The following is a 23221-nucleotide window of genomic DNA, read 5'->3' as shown; positions in this document are numbered from 1 at the left end:
GGTTGTTTCTCATACATGTTATATATCAGGCAGGTCAGCAGGCTGTTCTGTTCATTGCTATTGCACATAAAACAGCTGCCTTTGCAAACATTGCTTCTGACCATGTAAAAGAGAAAAACAGAGCTTTATAATGTCTTGCAATAAGAGGCTCTAGCCTGGAAAAAACACATTGTCATGTTAGTTCATAACTCATTGGTTGGAACTAATCATATGGCCATGTGATCTCTGTTAGAAGATAAAAAGAGTATATTTGGCAAAGACTAATGACTCCTACAGATAAAATGATTTATACTTCTTTTATGGACATTTATTCATCAATTTTATTATCAGTTACTTATTATGTGCCAGGATATGTGGACATAACACTATTATTAGTCGTCTATTGGTGCCTAACAATCACAGCATCTCAGTGACATATAACAATCTGCATTTATTTCTCTTTTGTGTATGTGTCAGATGATTAGGGTCTGGCTGATCTAGCTTGGGCTCAGCTGAGCAAGAGTCCAATGAACAGGTTCTATAGGTTGTTTAAGTATACAATATAATCATCTGGGACCAGTATTTACATGAGGCATGTGCTTCTCATAGCAAAGGCAGAAGTATAAGAAGAGTGAGTGGAAACATCCAGTGCCTCTTAAAGCCTAGGTTTGGAACTACAACACAATCACTTCTGCCTAAATTCCATTGATCAAAGTTTTATGGCTGAGCCCAACAACAATGGGCCAGAGAAGTATAAACAGCCTCTTTTGGTATAAACTGCAAAGCACATGACAAAGGGCATAGATTAAGAAAAAAGGGATTGATAACAAGAAGGAAATCAATACAAGCTGTGATTAGACTGAAACCCTTAACCTTGCATAGTTTATATTCTATAGAAAAAGGATAAAGAAATTATAAAATTTTTGATAGATATAACTGCTAAGGAGAAGAAAGCAAGGAAAGGGGTTGGAAATAACGGTAGTGATAATGGTTGACATTCTAGAAAAAAGCCAGGAAGGAAGACTTTACAAAACAAGATGACAACTGAGTACGTTTCCTAAAGGAAGTGGAAGAGACACCTATGAAGATAGCTGAGGAGAATGAGAGTAAAAAAGCAACTACAAAGGCTAAGGGTGCCCAAGACTGGACTGGTGTATGTGTGGTAGGGACAAGTTAAGAGGCCATCGTGATATTTCAGGCAATAGGCAGTGGTGGTTAGCCATGGGTCTAGCTGTGGTTGTTATAAGTCACTAAATAGGTGGATTTGAAAATATTTTGATGCCTAGTCAATTAAGCTTGCTGATAGTTCAGATATGCAATATGAGAAAGAGCGGTGTTAAGGATGATGGCAAGCAGTTTTGCCCAATTGTTTGGAAAAAAGGAACTTCCATTCACTGAGATGGGAAGGATTGTGAAGCTCCCCAAATAAATAAGATCAAGGCTCAGTCTGGGCCTGTTTTTGTTTTTTTGTTTTTGTTTTTTTTAATGTTTTTATTTATTTTTGAGAGAGAGAGAGAGAGACAGCATGAGCAGGGGAGGGTCAGAGAGAGAGGGAGATAACAGAATCTGAAAGAGGCTCCAGGCTCTGAGCTGGCTGTCAGCACAGAGCCTGATGTCGGGCTCAAACCCACGAACCATGAGATCATGACCTGAGCTGAAGCCGGACGCTCAACTGACTGAGCCACCAAGATGCCCCATTCTAGGTCTGTTATATTTAAGGTACCTGTTAGTTAATCAGGTCAAGAGGCCAGTAGGCTATTAGATAGTGAGATGATTAGAGGAGAGAACCAGGCTGTAGAAATGAATTTTGGGGCTCCTTTTACATGCTCATATGTATATCTGAAGGTATTTGAGGCTGAGACTGGATGATATCACCAAAGGAATGAGTTTAAATACAATAGTGACAAAAGCCAAGGACTGACCCCTTGGACATTTGTAGTTTCCAATGTCAAGAAGATGGTGAAGAATTAGTAATAAAAACTTAGAATAAGTGGCTAGAGTACAGGAAACAATGGGAGTGTGATGTCATAGACATTAAGTGAAGAAACATTTTCAAGGATAGAGTTTTCAACTTTGCCTAAAGCTACCAAGGTGTCAAGTAAGATAACTTAGGTTGAGCATGTGCAGACCACTGGTGATCTGTGAGGACAGATTAGTTGAAATAAGGGGGTAAAAGCTTGGTGGAGGAGATATTGGTGATGGTGAGTGTAGTTCACTGTTTTAAAGAGTTCTGTGAAAGGAGACAGTAAAAACTTTTTGTTTGTTTGCTGGAAGACAGAAAATGATTAGGGGAAAATAATTGTCTTTATCAATGGGAGAAATATAAGAACAAGAAAAAAATAACAAAACAGAAAAGAGGGAAATGTTGAATTGATGGCCTTGAGTGTTGAAAAGGATGGGTTGATGCAGAAAGGGGGAGTGTGCTTTGTTTAGAAGCATGGACCTTTTATCCAGACAGTCCAGGGGAAAAGCAGAGTAACTGGGGACTGAGGCAGGTAGGACAGAGATGTACTTGTAGGACCTGGGTACTTCTATTCTTGCAGTGAGGAGGGGAACATTTGTTCATTGTCCAAAATCAATTCTCTTACCTCCAACTAAGGTAGCCCAAACCAAGCACTGTCTTTTTTTTTTTTTTTTCTTTTTTTAAGTTTATCTATTTATTTGGAGAAAGATAGAGACAGGGAAAGTTGGGTTGGGGCAGAGAGAGAGGGAGACAGAGAATCCCAAGAAGACTGAACAATGTCAGGGTAGAGCCCAATGCAGAGCTCAAACTCATGGAACCGTGAGATCATGACCTGAGCCCAAACTAAGAGTCGGATGTTTAACTGACTGAGCCACCCAGGCACCCCACCAAGCACTGTCTTAAAGCCACACTGGTGCTGTAATGCCAAATACACAACATACTGGATATTCTCAACACAGGGTCAGACGAGACATTCATGATGCTTTTGTGACTTGGGACAGCTGGAACTCTGAAGAATCAGATTCCTGAAGAGCAGGAGCTCTTTCACACCAGAGTTGCCTGGTGTCTCTCATTCCTCACTGCTAGAATTTGTGACTCTAAGAAGGTTTATTTTCTTAAGGAAACTTGACTGGACCTCTAAGGGGTGAACATGTGTGGTTTTCTGAAACAAGATTGACAGTCCCCTTCCTGAGAGTTGAGAGAACCTAATCCACTGTTGCACGTCTAGTTCTGAAGATCCCCATCAGTTACTCTCTCTTCAGCCTTCATGTGTTCTAAATACCAATCTCTTGCCCCATAATTTCAAGTAGCTCAGATGTTACCTCTTTGAGAGGGCCTTTTTCTTATGTTGGTTAACTAAAAATCAACAATTGGGTGATATTTTGGAGCACTTATCTTCCCTTCTATATGATTCTATCATTGAGAACAGAGACGGTCCTATTCTTTGAGGCATCCCATTGAAGGCTCACCTTATATAGAATAGAAACTTAATAAATTAATGAATGGATCACTTTTTTGCTTCCCCCAGACATAATTAAAATTCAGTTAAGAGAGGACTGCATGAGCAAAATGTTAAAGGTTAACAGCAAGTCTGTTTAGAACAATAGCAAATGTTAACTAATTTTTAAAAGACATCTTTTAATTTAAAAGTCTAGTTTTTAATTATTTTTATGACAGTTTATGTTTAATTTTACCTGCTTTACCCCTGGCTGTAGATGACAGATTTCTATTTTAATTATGCAGCCAGTGATTACTACAAATGTGTTGAGACCCATTATTATTTTTTTTTCTTCTCTTAGCTCTCTTAGAGTTGGAAGTGAGCAGCTGTTGGGTTTTATCAAGTTCTCCTGGAAATGGCAGTGATACATGGTCAAATAATTAGTGCCTGCCAAATGACTGAGACTCACATGCCTCTCCACAGTCTTGGTGTATAAGGAATACTAAATAGAGGATAAAGTCTCAGGGCAGATACACATGAGTCTGATTGCCTGGACCTTGATTATCCTTATTCTCTGCCTGTGCCCATCTGGCAAAAGCTAATTCACTCTCTGTAGTAGCTGGTTTTGTGGCTCAACGAAGTACCCTTTTGCTTAGTGGCTTAAACAACCATTTTTTTAGCACATGATTCTGCAGGTTGGTGGTTTAGACTGGGCTTAGCTCAGTGGTTCTTCTGGCTGTGGCTAGGATCACTTATTTATCTGTGGACAGCACCCAGTCTGGTTAGGGCTTGGGTATTTCAAAATGACCTCCAATGGCATAGCCGAGTTTTACTCCACATGTCTCTTATCCCAGCAGACTAGCCAGGGCAGGGTTCCAGGAAAAAATAGAAGCATATGTATCCTTTCAAGGCCAAGACTCAGAACTGCATGCTGTTCAATTACATTCTATTAACCAAGTCTCAAAAACAGTGATATTCAGAGAGCAGGGAAGTGGATTCTACATCTTGATGGAAAGAGCTAAAAATCATATCCAGGCAAAGGGCTTGGATACAGGGAAGTCATTTTTGATATCTGCCATACCAGCTACAAGGTAATTTATTTAAAAATTTATATGAGCAAAATAGGCCCATTAGTTGAGTCTCCTGGTATCGAGACCCCAAAAGTGCTGTGGATTCTGTACTGGAGTCAGAAGGAGAGTTGTGCTATGCAGTCAATGTACTGCTTCTTGAAGATGGGGTGATGGACTTTAGCTTCCGAGATGAGAGCTTCTAAAGTTCATTGTCAGTTTGAAAGCAATAGCAGGGCTCTAGCAAGGGAAACCAACATGAAGACCTCAAAAAAACTCAGAGTGGATTCAGGTATGTCTTTTTCCATCTGAATATGTGATGCCCCAAATTATTACTACCTTGTCTTTAGCTAACTTGAACATGATCCCAAGTGTAGTGCTGGCTGTAGCTGTTAAGAAAAAAAATGTTAAAGGTATTTCCATATTTGGAAAGATTTCTTAAGGTTCCAAAGACTTAAAAGGTCAAAGACATAAAGCTCTGATGGTGGAAAGGCAGGTAGAATTGCTCAGGCCTTTCTTTCCTTTTTGTTTATTTGTTTATTTTATTTTTTTAATTTTTATTTTTAATTTTTATTTTTGAGAGTGAGACAGAGAGAGGGGCGCCTGGGTGGCTTAGTCGGTTAAGCGTCCGACTTTCACTTAGGTCATGATCTCGCGGTTCGTGGGTTCGAGCCCCGCGTCGGGCTCTGTGCTGACTGCCGTCTCAGAGCCTGGAGCCTGTTTCAATCTGGGACTCCCTCTCTCTCTGACCCTCCCCTGCTCACGCTGTATCTCTCTCTCTTAGAAATAAAACATTAAAAAAAAAAAAAGAGAGAGTGAGACAGAGAGAGATGGAGTGTGAATAGGAGAGAAGCAGACACAGAATCTGAAACAGGCTCCAGGCTCTGAGCTATCAGCACAGAGCCTGATGCCGGGCTCGAACCCAGGAATGGTGAGATCATGACCTGAGCCGAAGTCAGATGCTTAACCAACTGAGCCATGCAGGAGCCCCTTTTTACTTTTTTTTTTTTTATGTTTATTTATTTGTGAGAGAGCGAGAGAGAGTGAGCGAGAAGGGGAGGGATAGAAAGAGAGGGAAACAGAATCCAAAGTAGGCTCCAGGCTCTGAACTGTCACCACAGAGCCTGATGTGGAACCCATGAACCATGAGATCATGACCTAAGCCAAAGTTGGATGCTTAACCAACTGAGACCCTCAGGTGTCGCTGCTAATGCTTTTTCAACAGAGTACTCCAGTGTGCCCCTAGACAGTTCTTTTGCTCTTTTTAACTTAAGCATTGAACTGTCTTTTATTGTCAACCCTAAATTCATATGGGAAGAGCACCCTCTAAACGCACTCCCCACTTACATTAAATAGAGGGTAATGTTGGAGATGATGGCAGTGTGGTGTCTTGTGCTGACGATGCTTCTATAGCATCCTATTTAGATGTTGTGAGCTTGGCTATGTTTCTTCCTGCCCAACCTTTTTTGATTACTGCCATTTTTACAATCTACATTCCCCATACTTCCCAGCAATTTCTGCAGCTACTTGACAATAAAAATCCCTGTTGCTAATCATCTCCTTTGCTAATAAATCCCTCTTCTGCTAAGTTAACCAGAGTCATTTTTTAATTGACATATAGTTAATGTACAATGCTACATTATTTCAGATGTGCAACATAGTGATTTGACAACTCTGTATGTTGTACTAGGCCCACTACAAGTGTGACTACCATAGAGCACTCTTATAATACCATTGACTATATTGCTTATGCTATACCTTTTATCCCCATGGCTTATTCATTCTGTAACTGGAGGTCTATATCTCTTTTTCCCCTTCACCCATTTTGCCCATGCTCTACACTACAACCAGAATCATTTTTAATATATTTTTAATTGCTTGTGACTTAGAACTCTATTGATTGATTTAAAAATATTTTCCTTGAATTCTCCTTAGGCTTTCTTAATTTCTAGTCAAAATATTTATTTTGGGGAACCAAACTGGGAATTAAAGTCAGAGTGACATGGGTTCATAATGATTTTTAATGCAGGTAAATGGAAAGTAGTGGTGCCTTGCCCATATAGATTCCCTTTAGTAGGCAGGTGCATCTACCCCCAGATGCTATATGTATGCACTGTGAAGGTCTCCCAGCTTCCCTCCCCAGGCCTCATGCTCCGACTGAAGAATTACCCTCAGCACTCAGGGCTACTAATACCTTCCTCTCCTCCCAAGCCCCTGGAGGCACCTTAAAGCAATGATGAACTGGTACAGAGGTAGAAAGGCCAACTCCCATGTCTTAAGGGGATACAACTCAATAGTGCTGCAGAAGCCCTCGTGGATCAGGCCACATCCTTGCTCAGCTCTTCCCCATGCCCTCTTAGGCTTCCCTGATTCCTCTCCTCCCAGAAGCCCTTCCTCCATGAACCACATGCATCTGAATCCCTGGCTCAGGCTCTGCTTCTAGGAAAGCCAGGGCAAGACTGCAGATGGGGATCTGGGAGAGAAGTATATTAGTCATGGAGTTGAATTGTGATAGCAATGAACCTCAAATGTCATTGGCTTAAAATGATAACAATTTATTTCTTGTTCACTTCAGTCGAATGTGGTTTTGTTTTATTGATCAGATGTTCAGAGATACAGGCTACTTCTGTCATGTGGCTTCTCCCTTCTCTAAATCCTCACCATCCTCCCTACTGGGGATTGATGGGGGTAAACAGTGAGACTTGCACTAAGGCCAGTTCTGGAAGCAGTGACCTCACTTCCACCCATGTTAAGCAAAAATGGATGTGTAAGGGAGACTAGCAAATGTGGTGTAGCTTTGTGGCTGAGCAAGAGAGGAGAACACAGAGGAGGCCTCCTATACCTAAAAATGGGAGAGATGGTGTGGGGAGGCAGAGCCAGGAAGCTGTAATACTTGAAAACACCAACTGGCTGTAGCTCAGGTAGCCATATTGACCAAACAAGGCCTCTTTGGGGAGTGAAAGGGTGTATTTTTAATAATTAAACCAGAATCCCAAGGAGAAAATGGGGCTGTTTTAAGCAACTAGGGATGTAGAGTCATCCCAGCTATAGATGACTCAGAAGCAATCAAGAAATGGCTGATTCATACCATGTGGGTAATAAAAATGTTTAAAATTTTTCCGCACTGGGCCACAGGCCACAAAGCTGGGTAAAAGGGAAAGAGAATTAGGGGGTGGAATTCATAACCTTCACGGGTAGTCACTGAGCTGCATCCCTTCCCAGCTCTCAAAATATGCAAGCTCTAAAGTTCTCATCCCCATCCAAGGTTCTTTCCTGCTTTCTCTTCTGTAGTCATTCCCCTGAGGTAGTGAGAAGCTGACAGTAATTCTTGTTGTGTGGTCTTTACCAGTTCCTCCAGCTGAAAAAGCTAGAGGTGTATACCAAGTCTTTGAGACTCTTTTGGTATAAACATTCTCTTACTCTCAAAGACGAAGAGGCTCAACTAGAACAAGAGAGAATCCAGTCATGCCCTTAGGAATTGGTGTGATGTTGTAATTTAGAATAAAAAATATATATTTGGTCTCTGTCCCCTTTTCAGGCACAGAGCTCTTAAAACCCTTGGAATTTCCTGTAAGGAGAGCAATGTGTCTCTTGTTATGCTAATTAAGTGATTTTTAGACTCCATCTAAGCTTGGGAGTCGGCTGCCAGGAGAACCAACCCTGTGATCAGAAGGTTGGAATTTTCAGTCTCATCTTCCCAACCTTTAGGGAAAGAAGAGGGGTTGGAGGTTGGATCACTTGCCAATGTTTAATGATTTAGCTAATCATGCCTGTATAATAAAGCCTCTGTAAAAACCAAAAAGGACTGAGTTTCAGAGAACTTCTGGGGTTGATGAATAGATGGAGATTTGGGGAGAGTGTCTGTTTAGAGAGGGTGGGGGAACTCTGGGCCCTTGCCCTATACATCTCTTCCATCTGGCTGTTTCCGAGTTGTATCCTTTCATAGTAAACAAATAATAAGCTATAGCAATCTATAATAATCTAGTAGGTAAAAACATTTCTCTGAATTCTGAGTTTTGTTAGCCACTCTAACAAATGAATCAACTCCACGGTGGGGTTCATTGGAACCTTTGGTCTGTAGCTGGTTGGTCAAAAGCACAGGTAACAATCTGGACTTGCCACTGTCCTCTGAAATTGTTGCAGGATTTTGTACCTCAATACCTGGGATTCATTGTCTCACTGTTTTGAAGAATGAAGAGATGCACACAGAGAAGGGGCATTCAAAAGCAAATGCCCCTGACTGTAGGCAGGGTCTTTGTTTTGTAAGGTTTTGGTCAACCACCTCCTTCCCTTCCCCCTTGTCCCTTCTTAGGTTCTACCTTTATTGGCTGGATAACTCTAGGTGCTGGATTGTCCACTCCTGAGTGGCTCAATTCCATTGTGTAGGAGACAGGCTATGGTCATACCATCCTTCGTATAATGTAACTTTTATGGTTTTTTAGTTAGGTATTTTGATTGTCAAATTTCTGAGGGGCACCTGAGGAATCTGTTACATTCTTAAGAGGAACCTTAGATCCAAGGGGGTTTGCTGTGGCCAGACTCTCCCAGCATTGCTCCAAAATATGTGTTTTTCTCCACCTACAAACCTCAGGTCCTAACCTTTCTCTCTCTGCCTATTTTATCCTGTCTTTTCCTATCAAAGGGGTGCGGGGTCAGTCTTGTAGGGCTGAGCCCTTAACCTGTGGAATTTGATGCTATTTCTAGGTAAACAGTATCAAAATTTGGTTGAATTGTAGGACGCCTACCTGGTGTTCAAAAATTGCTTGAGGAAAACTCCTCCCCACCCTGGAAATTGGTGATGACCCTCATTTAGCTGGGGATATAGGAGTGGGAAGGAGCAGTCAGTAATCCAGTGTGAGTGACTGCTGATGGCCAAAGGGAGTGATGGTAGGGGATCACATTACAGATGTGCTCAGAGTCAACCAGGCACTGACTGCTTCCAGTCTGGCTCATGTGAGGACCCTGCCTAACAATTTGAGGAGAAGGAAGGTGGGGAGAAGGACCTTTATGCCTCTGTAACTTCTATCAGTGTACTCATATTTATTGATCTGTATGGCAGATATTCTGATGAGCCACCCAGATCCTCTCTTGAGGGCAATACCCCTACAGCCAGCTGTCAGCAATGTTGGCAGTTGCTTGCTCACAGTGGAGGCCCTCCCTGGAAATTGCCCATAGCCTCAGGGGACTGCCTTGCTTAAAAATAGGCAGCAAAAGTCTGACTCCTTTGCCTCAATTGGGACAAATTGAGAAGGTCACCCCAGCTATAGAGCTCTCCATAGGGTCATCAAGACCTCTGCTGTAATGGCATTGGAGGCCACATTTTTTCCTTGTCCAGTTGACCATTTCAACATCCATATAAGTATCTCCTGAGAAAGCAAGCCCTAGAAAACCCTTTGAGTACATCTCCCTGAGTCAGAGGCTGTTTCCAGGGAATGCGAATGAAGACAGTCTGAGACATAAAATCTAAAACTGTTTGTACTGGAAACATGGAATTTCAAGGCAAACGCTGAAGCCTTCATCTCTTCCCCCCAACTGCTGCTCCCCAGGGTTTTCCTATGTAGACATCCCCCCACATAAGGATGGGGAGAGATCTGGAGGGAGGACCAGCAGGCTCTGTTCAAGGCCCCCCATCACTCTTATCTGCTGCTACTGCTGCTCTTATATTTCCTCCCCCTCTGCCTTCTGTTAATGCTAATTCAAGTCTTAAAATAGATTTTTTCCTTATTTCTAAGGCCTGTAACACACTTCATCATTTTCTTCTTTCACAAGTTTTTATTTTCTCTGCCTAATGGGCTTTCTTATGTTTAAAGAAAAAGTCAGAAGCATGTTGTGCATGTGTGCATGTGTGTGTGCATGTGTGCATGTGTGTGTGTGTGTGTGTGTGTGTGTGTGTTTCTGTGTGTGTTATATAGCAGATCTCAGGACTTTTTGGCACTTGTAACTCAGAGTATCAGGTAGACAAAAATCTGTGACATGGTCAGGTCATGTTGTAAAGCTCTCCACCTTACAAATTATCTAGATACTTCTGTGGTCCAGGTGTCCCTGGCCTTGGCCTTGACTCTCTGAATTTGTAAGTATCTTCTCTCAAACATGGCATTATTCTTTAAGGTTCTAGAGACCTGGGAGCCTTGGCCATAGACAGAGAGCCTATATTCTACCGACAGATTGCGAGGGGCACCAAATCCACAGGCAGTTTTTCCTCGGGGAGATTCTTCCAACAATGCCATCTCATTAGGGTAGAACTTGAGAGAGTGATTCCCATTCCTGGAAAAGAAAGTGGCTGACTGGTGGCACATGATGAGCCAACTCCCCCGATTCCCTGGCTGCCCCACAGTGTGAGGACATAAGACCTACCTTCACACACCATTTTCAGTCCTTCACAGGCTGTTGCACAACTGTCAGTTCCATGGTTCCAATCCTTTTGTTAAGAGTCTATTTCTGAAACATCTTCATTCAAGGTACACTCCATGTTACACCTGAGAGGTGTCCCTGAATGAGCGCACATGCAGTGACTTCTCGTGCGAACCCGGCTCCCTGAAACTCTGCTGGCCTTTCTAGAACATGTAGGAAATAAAGTTCGGAACCTCCACGCCTTTGGATTCTGTGCCTGTGTCACCTTGGCATGACCCCTGTATCCCACACCCGGAGCTGGTGAAGCAGGTTTGTTTGGCCCTGCCCACCATTCTTTCTCCAGCTTCTAAGAGCACTCCAGTCACACTAAATGCACCAAAGGTGGAGACTCACTGGCCCATGGGGAAAGAAGGCAGGCCCACTATCTTCTTGGCTTGCTTCTTGTTCCACTCTTTCTCTTTGAGTTTCTTATAGCACCTATGTCCCTTCCCAAAAACTCTCCCCCCAAAAGTGACCCTAGGGGCATGCTCTCAGCTCTTTGCTGTCATTGCTGCCTTGAGAGAAAATAACCTTGCTTTCTTCCTTATTCCCTCGGAACCCTAGGAAATTTTATCTTTATATCTTCAATTAACCATGGCTTCTAAAGTGCTGCCTTCAAGTTCTCCTGCTCCATGAACAATGTCTCTATCAAGCAGAAAGAGTTTTAAAACAATAATGAGCACAGGTGAGCTCCAGTTTCAAGGAATTTCCACCAAAGAGTGAGCCCCTCCAGGACAAGGTATCTTTGTTATTTATGCTTATACCTTCACCACCTAGTGGAGTTCCTAACACAAGGTGGCCATTCATTAAATTGATTGAATTAAGGACACTATAGGGAATTATTTTATAAAGCAAAGTATCTTCCTTTAAAGGATGATCATCTCTACTTCAGATGTGATTGTAAATGTATTTTGTATTTGGGGCTTGTCATAAGTATGGTCAGAGAAAATGGACTTAATTGTTCAGAGGGAAGTATAACCTGGTTCTTCTCCATATGGAGGCTGGTTCTGACTGTCTCTCTGGAAAAATGAAGCTTTGCTTGGGAAGCAACAGTAGGTCAGGGACAAAAACATCTTCTATTGTATCATAGACAAAATTGTAGGAGGTACACTCTGAGTTCCAGGCGGCAAGCCAACATTCTCATGCCTCCTGATGCTTGAAAACTATGCTCTGATTTTTATTTTTATTTTGTTTCCAGTGCCAGTGCTCTGGGTCAATATGTTAATTTGAAAACTAGTTGCATATATTCACATATTGACTCCATACTTGCAGATTTAAAATAAAATAGGGTTTTCTACCATTCTATTAGTCTAATATGGTTTTAAAATTCTATAAAAAAATTCAACTTCACTTCATTGTTCTCACTATTTGAAACTGTAGAAAAGATAATGGGGTTTAGCAATTATCAGCTTAATCCAGTAAAAGAAGCTTTCACTTTCTTGACTTGAATTATTTAATCTACAGTGACAAGGTAATTTTCATTGGTTCTTGACCTGTAGTCTACAGACCCAAATTGGGTAGTTTGGAGGAGAGGTCATGAACTTGTAAAGAAAAAAAAATAAGACATTTTTATTTCACTGAAATTTAACATTCTCTTCCATTATGTATATAGGCAGCCAATTGCAATAGTATCAACAGTATCTGGTTCTTTGGCTTTAATAGAAATCACAATGATTTTACTATCACAATAGACTTGCTCCACATATCTTAAAATGTCATTTACTCTAATCACTACGTGTAAATTATTTGGCTTTCCAGTGATTCTTGTTATTTAATATGCTAATTAATAGAGAAGCACAAATATTACTACATCATAAATTTATGTTTTTTAATGTTTAGTAAGCTTCAACATAATTCAGTTTTTACTTTGTACCTTCGTGCATTTCACTTTATGCACTGAAAATTATCACCCTCCAGAAGAGTCCATCAGCTCATCAGACTGCCGGGAGGATCCAGGAGACAGAAAAGGCTTAGGGTGCGAGATTTACCTCTCTATTTGTCAATACCCTGGCTTTATTGTGCATGTATGTATCTTGATTAATCACAATCCAAAGTTTCTTACCTGCCTTTCCTCAACATGACCCTCCTGGGGACATGGATTATTTGCTGAACACTCCCTTTCCCCAATATGTCTGGAAAATTTAGCAAACTATTTCTGAAGAGGAGAGAGCTCACTCAGGCATGACTTGATGCTGTGAAAAAAGTCATTATGTTTTGAGATGAGGGTGATATTAAAATATATATATATATTTATATATTTATATTAATTATAATTATATATATATAATATAAATATAATAAATAAATTATATAATATATATATATATAAAACCTGAAGTCTGATCACTCTGTTGGCTTTTTTAAAAGGCAGCTCTCCAATTAGGTCTCTATCAATCCCAAATCTTTAGGACAGATATATATATATAAATATATATAAATATAGTATAAATATATATAAATATAGATATATAAATATAGTCACCTTTTCACTTTCATTAGAAGGCAGAAGCCAGTTTAAAAGGTATGTCGTCTACTGATGGAAACATAAATTGGAATCATTCTGAATGGACTGTGTTTGCTCCATGCTGGGAGCAAGCTGAGGCCAGGGAACATTATTGGCATAGTGCCATTTGGAAGGAGCTTTGTCTTGCTTAGTGTAGGTATCTAACAAATAGGAGGGGTGGAGACACTGGCTTGGTTCTTTAGTGGAGGTTTAATATGATTGTATTCTTAATTTTTCAGTCTGAAGTCAATTTTATTACTGCAACAATGACAGATTTTTAGTTTGCATAGGTTTGTTGAGGGGGAAAACATTGAAGCTCTTCTCTTGGATGCCCAAACAATGTAGAGTAATAGGTGGTTTCCCTTGTTGTGAGAATATAAATGCTGTCACCCTACTCAAAATATTTTGGGAGGAGGTCCAGAGCCAGATGTGAACCTTAAGCATTACCATTAAGTAGGCAGCATCTGGGACTACAAAACTGACTTCAGCTTTACAAGGTTTCCCTAGCCCCTTAATTCCCCTATTCCTCAAGCATTCTGTGCCTCCAAGGGCTACTACAGCCCTTCCCAATAGCTAATATACTTGTTCATAGTACAGTGTTAGCAGGGCAATATGCTCTTCACCAGGGGATTGTTGTCAACTGGAAGAAGCAAGTAGTTTAAAGGCATACAATTCTTAAAGTGAACTGCCAATGGTAGATGGTGAAGCTGGACACTTTCCTTGATTATCCTTCCTTCAGTTTACCTTGAGTTAATCAGAAGGAAGATTTTTTTTGGGGTGGGCCTGGCCTAATCAGTTGAAACTGGAAAAGACGGTTTATAGGTAAGAAATAGATGAAGAACTCAAAAGGGAGCAAACTTCTATGTTGTGGAGAGACCCACACATGGTGGGGAACAGCATGCAGCCTTGAGGAACTGACAATTTCAGACTTATAAGTGGCAAGGAACTAAATTTTGCCAACAACTTGAATGAGCTTAGGAGAGGATGAACTCCAGATGAGATCCTCAGCTCTGCCAACAGGTTAATTTCAGTCTTGTGAGACCCTGGGCAGAGTGTGTACCTAAGTTGTACCTTGACTCCTGACTCACAGAAACGTGGCAACAGTAAATTGTAGTGTTTGAGGCTCTAAGTCTGTGGTTATATTTTTGCTTGGAAATAGAAAACTAATATAGTACGATTCCAGAGATTCTTTTGTGGGCCATTGATCCCATGGGAAGTCTGGTGAAGCCTATAGATTTCTCAGAATTAATTTTTAAATGCATACAATAAAATACATATGCTTACAAAGGAAATGGCCCTTACTGAAATAGGGTAATAAAAATATTAAAAAACGTATCTAGGTTAGAGTAACTTATGCATACATTTGTTAACAGATTAAATAATAAATAATATTATTAATTATTTTGATAATTAATTATTATTATTAATTAATAATATTATTTAAATTATTGTTATAATAATAACATTAAAAATAAGATCTAGTGGTAAACCTAAGAACTACTGTAATACTGAAGAAACAGTGCATGTCATATCTGTAGGAACAGTAATACAATAAAAATTACCTGCCATTTCTATGGGTGTCAAGGTGTCAAGACTGCTAGTGTCCTTTGGTAGGTTACTTTCATTCATATTTTAAGGAAATACTGAATTTCAGAGAGAGGTCAGTTAAAGATTTTTTTTGCCAATCCCAGAGTATGAACCCCTGCATTCTCTCTAGGTTAATTAAGGACCCTACATGAGAAACTTCTTTGGTTTCTTCCAGCTTTCATATTCTCTGAGCTGGCTTCATGTTTCTGGGCTCCCTGAAGGGTTTACTCCCTGGAGGGTTCCATCACCCACATTGGACCCTTTGCTCACCTCCTCGGAAGGGCCCACCCTCTTGTCTCTTCCTAGCTCATTTTTCTTTAATTACACGGATCACTTGATTTGCATGTGTGATTCCTGTCTTCCTGATGATGCAGAATTAACTTTAACAGAACACAGATGCAGGAAGATAAACTCTAGGTGTGTCTCTCTGGGTTTCCAAATGTTGGTGTTCCAAATGCCCTCCAGGGGAGGCCCAAAGTCATGACAAAGCCAGGGTTCCAGGCTGTGTCCCTCCCTTAGTTGACAGCTGCCCATCCCTGCTCCCTTCTCTTTTCTGCAGACCTGGTGTGGGCCAGAATGTGTGCTCATGAAAACTTGCTTTCCACCCACTGTTCTCTGCACTGTCAGAGTTATAAATGGATGTTCTCTGCTCTTGGCTGTGCTGTAAATCAATGTAATGCATGCTTCCCAATTATTTCTTTACTTCTTTCTTAACTCTTCACTTTTGCAAAAATTTACAAGCGTGCATGGTTTTAAAATTTAAAGAGTACTTAAGAGCTTATGATGCATTCCTTCCCTTTCTTGTCTCAACTCCTGTTCCTATTTTCTTTTCCTCTGTTGGTTACTTCCTTAACTTTACATAACATATCCATTATTTCTCGATTTATTAACTTTACATGAAGTCTGTTGACTCACTGTTATGAAAGATGAGGGTTTAATTCACTTTACCCCCCATTTCCCATGTGTGGTAGCTTTATTGTTTTAGCTCTATTGCTTGCCTTTATCATGCCTCTATTTATATCAGCTTTAGCACCACATCTGCCTATGCTTTCTTCTTTTCTATGTTTTATTTTCTTTCAGATATATTACTTTCATATTGTCAAGCTTAGCATTACTTACCTTCCCTTAAGCCAAAGTTGTCTCATATAACTTTCTCTATAGGTTAATTTTAAAAGTGGAAAATTAGCAAAGAGCTTTAACCTAACTTTGACTATCAAAATATTGTTCTATGCAAGGCCAGGTGGTGACCAGAGCCACAGGTCTAATAAAGTGACCTTCTAGACCACTTGAAGAAGGAAGGGCCAACTGTGAAAGTCAAACAATTCTTATATTGTTTATACCATCAAGTGAGAAAACTCATGTCTCATTTTAGTTTAACACTTTGATGAACATTATATGCAGATGATTTTTTTTTGTTTGTTTGTTAGCTTCATGTCTCCTTTTCTCCTTTACATTTACTTTTGGTTTTTTGCTTCTTGGCAAAAGAATAACATGACTTCAGTCCCCAATTTCATGGACCCTCCCTGTGGATGGAACTCCAGAATGTACTTTTAAATAGAGACAGAATTGAACTAGATTGATTTGAGAGGAAAGACAACATTGCAGGTATAGATCCTACCTAAGATGCATTACTTCTAAGCTCTAAGAAGGAGTTCAGTGGGCAGATTCCTTGGGAAGCACATTTAAACATTTTCCATCTGGATATTTTGGAGCTTTGTCTCTAGTAATAAATATAGAACATGTGACAGACTTAGCCTATTAGCATAGTGCTTCTATGCTATAGGAAGCAGGTATAGGTGACAATTCTTGGTCCCACTGCAAAGAGACCAATTACTTAGTAATCAAATATCAGTAGTGTTTAGTCTATAGACTTTAATAACTCAGGGTCCACCATCTAACTCAATGCTACAACACTGCATTTTTTAGATGATTCCCGAGTTATATTCAGAATTCTTTTTGGTAAGAAAACTTATAGAAACAGAATACACACCCTCAGTTCATAAATAAGCCAATGGGTTTATTTCCTAAACCCAATTAGTTTCTGCTGTTGAGGTAAAGACTTGCTGTTTAGATCTGAACACTGCTGTCTATTTTGTAAATGATCCCCAGGCTGAAGTGAAACAGAGCTGTTAATGTATTTTTGATGAATATTAAAAATTCATGAAAAAAATAAAAAGTATGATAAATATTCAAAGGAGCCTGGTTTTGGTTTCCTTGCCTTAAAGTTATTCTCTCTCTTTTCCTCTCTCCCTTACTCTACAAAGAATATCATAAAACTTCCACATCTTTCTACATTATGGAAAGTCAATGTGATAAGAATGTTGTTATGTCTGTAACCTGTCAGGGGTAAATTGAGTAGAAAATTATGCAGGACCCTGGTAAAACCAAATGTTAATATGGAAATTCTCATTAGAAGCCCTAAGATGCTACAGATGTTTGAGTAAATTCTACTGATTGCTTTGACCTGACCTTTTTTTAACTGCCCCCTTACCCAGTGTGCTGAAACCCTTCAACTGATCTCACCCCTATGTTATCAGTTTCAGACCAGGAGGCTTTCTCAGAACCATTGGCTATGGCATTAACTCATTTTCTCCCCACTTCCCTCCTGTGCTGTCCCCTGCCTGCTGACAGCAGCTCTCTGTGCAGGGCTGTGAGCAGGAAAATACAGCAAGTTTCTCCTTCAGAAAATAGGACACCTCATTCAGGTCACTCATGCAGCTCATTTTAAATAAATTTAATCAACTTATGCCTATTAGCTGCTTGTCCTTGAACTAAGATAACATCTGATGTTCAGGTATCACTCCAAGAAAGAATCATGAGGGTGACAAAATTTGCTGAGTGCTCTAAGGCCAATTTTTTGCTTTACTTGAGTAGGGCTGGGGGAAGGGACCTGCTATTTTGCTTCTAATGAAGTAGCATGTTAACTATGAACAGTGTGCTATTCCCTTGAAGAAAAGCCTCAGAAAATTAGAACATTTGAGAATGTTTTCAATCAAGTTTTGTTTTTTGTGAAATGAATGAGGTAGCATGAGATGATGCTCATCCAGGAGACTGGTGCTGCTCAGTCCCTTTCCAGAGAACCTCTTGTCATTTGTCATCAGCAAATCAATGAATCAGTAAGCCTAACTGATATACAGGAGTTATACAAGGAGTAGCATAAAGATTGTTTTCCTAAAGAAATGCTTAAATTTGATTGAGGTAAATCACCTCTGAGTTTCCCTTCATTGATGATGAATTTGTTCTCATGATTTCCCATCCTGTGGCTTTAAAGATGGATGAAATCTCCATTTATTTAATATAGACATTGCCTTTATTATTATTGTGGCTCAGCAGTATTTTAAGTTCCTCTCTCTGGTTGGGTGTAAGAGATGATCTCATTTTTGTCCCCCTTCAAGTGAGGCATGGTCATGAGACTTGTTTGGCAAATGAAATGGGAGTGGAAAGGCTGTATGTGGCTTCTAGGCCACAACATACAACACCTAATTGTTGATGCTTGACTCATGAGTTCTTTCTTCTCCCATGCCTGTGATCAAGGAAACAGAGGTCGGTCTGGAGGGTCCACAGGATTGATGTAGCTTGAAAGAACAGTGGTCCTGACTCATGACCAAGTTAGGATGAGTGGGAAATAACTTTATATTGGGCTAAACCACTACAATTTGGGGGATTATTTTTAACCTAGCCTATCCTTATTGGAATAGGATCCATGTTCAAACTCTCTTGAATGAGGCCCTTTAGAGCCACTGTTACTTTATTTCCAAGGCATTTGTCTTGATTATTGTTGATGGAAACTTTTGGATATTTTGTGAAATAAATAGCCACTTGGAAAGTTGTGGGCTGGGGGTCCAGATGTTGACCTGCCAGCAGCAGACAAGTGTATGCTTCATGAGGTCCTCTAATTAATGGAGAAGAGCCTTATGGTATAATCGAAATCAGGCTTAGCACAAGGCTCTCTTGGGATCTCTGCCTGTGATTGTAGAAAATAAAGAATACCTGCTTTAATTGACATTTATTAATTGTTCTTGGCTACTCATATTAAGTCACCTCCACACTGATAATCGCTTACAGGGATAACCTTGATAGGAGTAGATGATTCAAAAAGGCCTGAGTGTGATATCAGTTTCAGAAATACAGCTCTCTTAGAAATAGTGAGGCTCCAAAAGGCAAATTTTAAGTCCAGTTTTCTGTACATCCAAATGAACACCATCTACCTGAATGGAGTAACATTACCCACTTCTGTTATGGCTCAGGCTTGATTCTTACTTGATTCTATTAAGTTCACCAAGAGGGAAATTATTTTAATAATTCTTGCAATTTCTTGAAAAATGATAACACATTCAATAAAGCACCCTCACTTTTGTAGGCTTCAACATTTAATATTTTTAAATATTAACTTAAATAATTTAATTTAATTATCAATTAATTAATCCAGAATGCAGAATCCCTTTCCAAATTGGCAGGTTTGGGGAAGGAGTTGTGTTTTGTGTGGTGCTTCATAAGTTACTGTAGAATCAAGACCTTTTAAAATGTAGTTACAGTATTTAATGTGATTATCCATCACAGAAGATCCATTAATAATAAACTTAACACTGAGTTTATGGTTTTCTCCCATAGCAAGGAACTCTACTTTCCTTTGAAGTGGGTTCAGCCCCCTAAAGCATGATGTTTCTGAATTAAGTTGCTATTGGGTTGAGGAGTGAGAAGGGGAACAAAACTAAAACATTTTACTAATGTCTCATGGAGACTAGACAAGTAATGATGAAGATGCCATGAGCACTCTTTATTATTGATAAATAAGAAAGTGTCTGAGCTGGACGGGGGCCTTGATAGCTTTATTAAGTTCTTATAGAGAATGTGTGCACACATTCATTCACTCCTTTATTTATCTCCTCCTTCTTGCCTTCAACTCCTTTGGGAAAAGATGACAGACTCAAAAAAGGTGCAGTCCCCTTAATGTGTACCTTGTTTATGGGGAGCCTGGGTGGCTCAGTCAGTTAAGTGTCTGTCTTTGGCTCAGGTCATGATCTCATGGTTCATGAGTTTGAGTCCCACAGTGGGGCTGCACTGAAAATGTGGATCCTGCTTGGGATTCTCTCTCCCTCTTTCTGCCCCTTAACTTATGAAAGTTTCTTGTGCCTGAGGATTATTAGGCTGAAATTCCCACTTTTGCTAGATAAAAAAAATGGCTTGAATATCAGAAATGTCCCGTGGTTGAAGTTTTATTTGCTGTGAATAGAAATTTGTACAGAATTGAAAGAACTGCCTGACAGGTGTAAACAGCCTGCTCTCTGTCATCTTATTTTCTGTTCTCCTACAAAGGAAAAAAATAAGAAATATAAAGGAACATCATCAGAACAGTCTATAGAAATGGCAAGCGCGCCTGTTCATTGTGCATCATTCACCCCGCCCTGGTCCAGCTCCAGGCTGAGGGGTAAGAGAAAGAAGAGCAAAGGAAAACAAGAGGTGCTGGTTATGCTTGAGGTCCTGCAGCCTCAAGCATCATCTTTATTCTGGTGGGCCTCTGCCTCCCAATAATGAAGTCAAGGATAATTTCTTCCTACTTTAAAGAATTCTCTTGAGGGAGAATAGGATAACATGGAATTATTGTATACTTTGCACATCAAAGAAGCAGAGGACATTTTAGACATCTGTAGACATTTGTGAAGTAACTGTAAACTGTAAACTAACCCCTGTACCACCCAAAAAGTCTAAATAGAAAATGCAAAAACAACCATCATAAAACTTCAGGGTTGTCTAGATCTCCGGCCTGTCCTCCTTGCCTGCTCTGCTACAGGTGTTTTAATTGTGTTAGTTTACTAAATCCACCCACTCCTTGTCTCATGTGGACATCATTACCCCATTTTACAAAGGAGGAGACTAAGGCCAACAGAGGAAATACACCTTGTCCCAAGTGGAAGATCTTGTTAAGTGGCAGAGGAATAGAATCAAAGGCAAGCTGACTGACTCCAAAATTGTACTTATTCCAAAATGATATACAACTGCTCATGAGGATGCAGGCAGGTAGTGGATTTTATGGGAATCAGGAAAGCAAAGAATTTGAGGGCGTGGGGTAGGAACTCACCTGTCCACAGCTTTTCTGACAATAATACGTCCTGCTCCTATCTGTGAACTTTTCGGTAGTACATTAGTGAAGCCATATCCTTGATGGTCCTCCAGGAAAGACTGAGTAGCAGTGGGATTATGTGAGGTGGGAATATTGTCTGTCCACACCCTACTATTATCTGTTCCACTTGAATAAGCTGATTACCAAGGGAGAGAACTTAAGTGGTACATATGCCCTTTTGAGAGAAACGCCATTTGCAAATGCCCCAAATAAAGACACAGAATGCTATAAGGAAGAGAGCAAAGTTTGGGGGGTGGGGGGAGTCAGGTAGCTCTGCTACTTAACATTTGTGAGATAATGGATATCTGAAAATTGGGATGATCGTACTGATGTTGTAAGATTTCTTTGAATCAGCAGGTCCTTTTTTTTCCACACACACCACCTCAGGACCTCTTTTATACTTAAAAATTTGTTGGGAACCCAAAAGAGCTTTTGCTTTGTTACAGATGGGTGCTGTCTATTGATATTAATCATATTGGAAATTAATACCAAGACATCTAGAAATACTTTAATTTATTTTAAATTCTTAATATATCTACTAATCTTAATGTAATAACATATACTTCTTAAGAACAGTAATAATACATTCAAAAAAACACTTAGAAGACTGGCAGTGTTTTATAACTTTGTAAATCTCTCTAATATATGGCTTTATATAAAAGAGCCAGATTCTCTTATCTGCTTCTGCATTCTGTCTGCTATGGTATATTGTTTTGGTTGAAATGTTTAAATGTTGTTTTTTTTTTTAATTTATTTCTAGGAGAGAGAGAGAGAGACAGTGTGAGCAGGGGAGGGTCAGAGAGAGAGGGAGTCACAGACTAAAACAGGCTCCAGGCTCTGAGCTGGCTGTCAGCACAGAGCCCGACGTGGGGCTCGAACCCACGAACCGCGAGATCATGACCTAAGCGAAAGTCGGACGCTTAACCGACTAAGCCACCCAGGCACACCTTTTGGTTGAAATGTTTAAAGAAAGCTTAGCTTCAAACAGATTTGTAATTGGAAAAATACGGACCTTACAAATCCCCTGAAAGATGAACTCCAAAGGTTCTGGCACTACGCTTTGAGAATAACTGCTCTAAAGATTAAAATAGTGAATGAATACAAAGGATTTACTACTGTGCCAGGACACAGAACAGATAGATGCTCACTAACTTGTATGAGAAAATGTTATCCCTAAGTTTCAAGGTACCTACTATTATGGCTGAGATACATGTGCCAAAATAACATGTATACAACTTTGATCTCTTTCTATTTTTCCAGATGGATGGATGGATAGATAGATAGATAGATAGATAGATAGATAGATAGATATCATAGCGAAGCAAGTTGATGGGGCATACATACATGCAAAAGTATGTACACACAAATGGAGCTTTGAATTCTCTTAACCTCCCTTAAATCAGAATATTGACACCATCTTACAAATTATTGTAACAGCATTCTTTTGACTCCTTCTCCTATTACCTTCTACTTTTTTTTAAAGTGAGGAAAAATGCATTTTATTGGTGTGACCAATGTGCTACCAGTCAGTGGTGGAGAACGCCCAGCATCTATATCTTCATGAAGTACCTTCTTTCCTCTCCTGGGAGTTCATGACCCAATCCCAGAAAGAAACAGAATTTCAAATATATTCACGAGGGCAAAGTGGAAGTTATTTCCCCTAAGGCTTTTTATTAGGAATGGAGAGGAATCTACATGAAGGGCGTTCCCTGGACAGCGTTCTTAATTTCAGCCCCAAAACACAGAAGATTACTTGAGTGGTAATTTTTTTCAATTCACCAAAATATGATCCATATAAAATACCACTGTAGATTCATAGGAGGGAAGTTAATAGATACATACTACATTAACATGAAGCACTAAATCTTAACTCACTCTCAGTACCACATAGAAAAATGTCTGTAGGACTTCCATTGGACCCATGTGCCATCAGGATCTCCTTGGCATTATCCATGGGGTCTTCTGAGTATGAGGGTGAAAGTGTCCCATTAGATACTTTATAAAAAATGTGATTGCTGATTTATTGTTAGATTTTGTTTGAGCTCTTTCTTGACTTGGGCATCATTTTTAAGAAATTACCAATATTTCATAGATTTTTTCTTTTTTTTTAAGTCTAGGTATACTTTATATGCACTACAAGCGACTACTTTCAGTGTAGAATTCTGTGTTTCGA

Source organism: Hyaena hyaena, unplaced genomic scaffold, assembly GCF_003009895.1.
Source record: "Hyaena hyaena isolate Hyena2069 unplaced genomic scaffold, ASM300989v1 scaffold_735, whole genome shotgun sequence".
Taxonomy (NCBI): domain Eukaryota; kingdom Metazoa; phylum Chordata; class Mammalia; order Carnivora; family Hyaenidae; genus Hyaena; species Hyaena hyaena.
This window is presented reverse-complemented; position numbering follows the sequence as displayed.